General features: G+C 40.6%; 1 protein-coding gene across 1 annotated transcript in view; it reads left to right on the forward strand.

Moving 5' to 3' along the window:
* The first annotated feature begins 2,393 nt into the window (after positions 1 to 2,393).
* Positions 2,394 to 4,091, forward strand: part of LOC133554607 (ERC protein 2-like) — a 55,949-nt gene continuing 54,251 nt past the window's right edge. The window contains exon 1 of the mRNA XM_061903551.1: positions 2,394 to 2,789. The gene's annotated coding sequence lies outside the window, so the exon portion shown is untranslated. The remainder of the gene's footprint in view (positions 2,790 to 4,091) is intronic.

A 4,091-nucleotide genomic window follows, 5' to 3' on the forward strand; every position in this document is an offset into this window, starting at 1 on the left:
GTGATTTAGGGCTATATAAATGAACATTGATTGATTGATAGATTTTTGCTGTAGAATGAACTCTTGACTAAGCACCCACTTAGCAAACCTAAAAGATTATCCATCCATCCATTTTCTGCCGCTTGTCCCTTTTTTTTTTGGGGTTGTGGGGGGTCGCCTATCTCAGCTGCATTTGGGCGGAAGGATCATCACAGGGCCAACACAGACAGACATTCACACACTGGGGCCAATTTTAGTGTTGCCAATCAACCTGGTGCATGTCTCCAAAGACATGCACCTGGGGATGATTAACCTAAATGATTATTTCTTGTCAATTCATATACATTAAACTTTAAAGCAGGGGTGTCAAACGTAAGACCCGATGGCCGGATCAGGCCCTTGATAAGGTTTTATCCGGCCCGTGGGATGAGTTTGCTAAGTATAAAAAATGACCCTGAAATGTTTGAATGAAAAAAAAACAGCTGTTCGAAATGTGTCCACCAGATGTCGCAATAGCAATTTTTTGTATCTTTGTAGACAATGCTGCATATGTACTAAATAAACCACATGTTAGTACACCAGTCGAGGAAAATGATCAAACTACATGAATAACATCCTGTAATTAAATTTTGGAATTGTTTTATCTTGATGATTGAAAATTAAAGGCCTACTGAAACCCACTACTACCCACCACGCAGTCTGTTTATACATCAATGATGAAATATTAACATTGCAACACATGCCAATAAGGCCTTTTTAGTTTACTAAATTGAAATTTTAAATTTCCCGGGACTGTTTTATTGAAAACGTCGCGTAATGATGACGTGTACGCCAGACGCCACGGGCTGTTATTAATCTGAGCGCTGTGCACACACACAGCAAAAATTCGTCTGCTTTAACGGCCTACTTACACAGTATTTCCGAGATCTGTGTTGCTGAATCCTTTGCAATTTGTTCAATTAATATTGGAGATGTCAAAGTAGAAAGACGGAGTTGGGAAGCTTTAGCCTTTAGCCACACAAACACACGGTGATTCCTTGTTTAAAATTCATGGAGGTGAAACTTTACTATGGATCACAGCGGACATGGATCCCGACGACATGTCAACCGGCAGGTTTCGGTGAAAAAATTGTGGTTAAAAAGTCACCTCTTACCGCATATCAGCTGAGCTTGTGCCATCCATACAGCTGCCGTCGACTTCCCTGAGACACTGCACGTCAACACCCGGCCGTGGACGTACACTTCCGACTATCAGGTACTGTTAAACTCACTAAAACACTAGCAACACAATAGAAAGATAAGGGATTTCCCATAATTATCCTAGTAAATGTCTCTAAAAACATATGAATCCGTCTCAATACAACGCGATTGCAATCGCATGTTTTTATTTTTTCTAGTCTGTCGCTATCAATATCCTCAAACACGAATCTTTCATCTTCGCTCAAATTAATGGGGAAATTGTCGTTTTCTCGGTCTGAATAGCTGTTTTTGTTGGAGGCTCCCATTAAAATCAATGTGAATATGTGAGGAGCCCTCAAAACGTGACGTCATCGTCTGCGACTTCCGTTAGAGGCAGGGCTTTTCTCCAGTTGCGAACTTTATCGTGGATGTTCTCTACTAAATCCTTTCAGCAAAATTATGGCAATATCGCGAAATGATCAAGTATGACACAGAGAATGGACCTGCTATCCCCGTTTGAATAAAATCTCATTTCAGTAGGCCTTTAACATCAACACTGATGAACATTATCACATAATTTATTCAGAAAATATAAATAACGACAACTAATGTATATGTACCATTAATCACAATATGTAATTGTAAAAAAAAAAAAAACAACATGATTTGTACAAGTACTGAATGTGCTTGTTCTATTTTTAAACAAAGAAAGCAATTTGAAGTTGTCTTTATTTTTAAGTTATCGTGCCGTGATTTTACCAGTCCAGCCCACTTTTGGGGTGGATTGTTCTCCATGTGGCCCCCCATCTAAAATGAGTTTGACACCCCTACTTTAAAGCATCTTTGAGGGACAGGCGGTAAAAAAAATGAGCTGGATGGGGCACTACATTTTGTTCTAGTAGCTGTTTTGGTTCAGAGTGGTCTAAAACCTTTGTGTATATTTTGCACAGACTATGAGTATTACTCGTTTGCAATTTTTGTGTATATTTTGCACAGACTATGAGTATTACTCGTTTGCAATTTCCGGCTCTATTTGGCTGTTGTTGCGCACATGGCGTACTTTTGATTGACTTACAATTGAATGATGCCGACAATGTTGCTGCTGATTATGTGGCACTGGTCCAATCATGGTGGATCGGGCAGCAGTCCAGTCGTGCACGCGCAAACAGCTGCGTGTACACGCCCACGCGGGCACACAAGTGATGGCAGGAGAGTTCAGGAGTTGGGCGGATGACACCGCGAAAGAGCTCACTACCAAGGAGGCGTTCACCGTACAAGTGAGCCACCGGTGGATGGAGGAGAGGTGCGTGTTCTTCCGTTCTCAACATTACTCCAACACATGACAACGACAAGGATTGAGTCGGCGGCGCAGATTAATTATTACGTAAGGCACCGGACTACAGTAGCATGCAGCCCCGTGCTCTCATATGAGCTGGAAACTAATCCTCTAATGTAGTCATAGTAGAATTGTAGGCGAATGTATGTCGTTGGAGACTCATTGAATAGACTTTATAACAAGCAAAGGCAAGTTTGTAAGTATGTTCTACCGAGGGATTGGAACCCTCGATGTGTGACGACTGGCAAAGCAACTACTTTCGTCCCGGGCAACAGCTGGCCACTTCCACAACAAGGTAAATGGAATACTTGAAATCTACTTCATTGTTTTCAGAGAATGTTGAATGATGGTGCATGTGTTTATGTGAGCTAGCTCTTCAAGAAGTGTGTACTGTTTAATGAGACACTTTTTTGCCCGGTGCATGGTGTGCTGCAACATCCCTTAATGTACCAACACTTTTGCACATGGCCTTGATGATGCCCCACTAAGCATCCCAAACTAAATTCATTGTCTGAAACAATGAGGGATGAAGGATTGACAGCTGTGTTATGACTGACAAGCAGATTTAACCAATCCCTCAATTGCATGTTGGGCAGAGACCCCCAGCATCCAATCCTTTTGGATTAGAGGTGGGATTATGACTTGGATTTGCCTATGATTTGTAGACTGTCCCAATATCTGGCCCATCCCAGATTGAGTTGACTATGTCCTGATTCCCCAAGGATAATGTTTTACCTACAGACCTCGATACCAAAAGCCTTACACACTTTCTACAATTTTCATTGCAATGAAATAATTTGGAATTGAAATGGATTAGATTTAGACGTAGAGAAACTTTATTGATCCATAAGGGAAAATGTTCCATACAGTAACTCAGTTTCAAAGGATAGAAAGATTAAACACAAAATATTTACCTGGTGGGCGTAGTAGTTTGCAGGACTGACTCACAGTCAGGAGATCCGGGTTAAAATCTCTGTTGGAACATGGTCGTTGATCTTTTCTCTGCTTGTGTGTTTTTTCTTTGGCCTCCTTCCACATCCCAATGACACACATGTCAGGTTAATTGGAGACTCGAAATTGTCTGAAGGTGTGGTGAATGTGAGTGTGAATGTCCATTTGATTGTACCCCACCTCCCTCATGAACGTGGACCCCGACTTAAACAAGTTGAAAAAGTTATTCGGGTGTTACCATTTAGTGGTCGATTGTACAGAATATGTACTGTACTGTACTGTGCAATCTACTAATAAAAGTTTCAATCAAACCAGATGTCAGCTTGCAGTGGCTTCAGTTCACTGGCGTTCTGAATGTGGACAAGATATATAAATCAACGATGAAACACAAAGTAACATTTGATATATAATTTTTTTTTTAAAGTATTTTCTCTTTATTCTTGCTTTACTACTGGGCCTTTAATGTGCCACACATTCAATTGAAGCAGTATCAGGATTGCCAATGCCATGTTACAAGACAACGCTACCAAAATGTGGCATGGATGTGTCTCAGTTCAATCAGCAAAAACTTTCTTGCACGGTGTATATATTAACACCATTTGTAGATGTTATTGATATGTTATTAATTTTGTTAGTCTTCTTGTAT

The sequence above is a fragment of the Nerophis ophidion genome, linkage group LG06, assembly GCF_033978795.1.
Source record: "Nerophis ophidion isolate RoL-2023_Sa linkage group LG06, RoL_Noph_v1.0, whole genome shotgun sequence".
Lineage (NCBI taxonomy): Eukaryota > Metazoa > Chordata > Actinopteri > Syngnathiformes > Syngnathidae > Nerophis > Nerophis ophidion.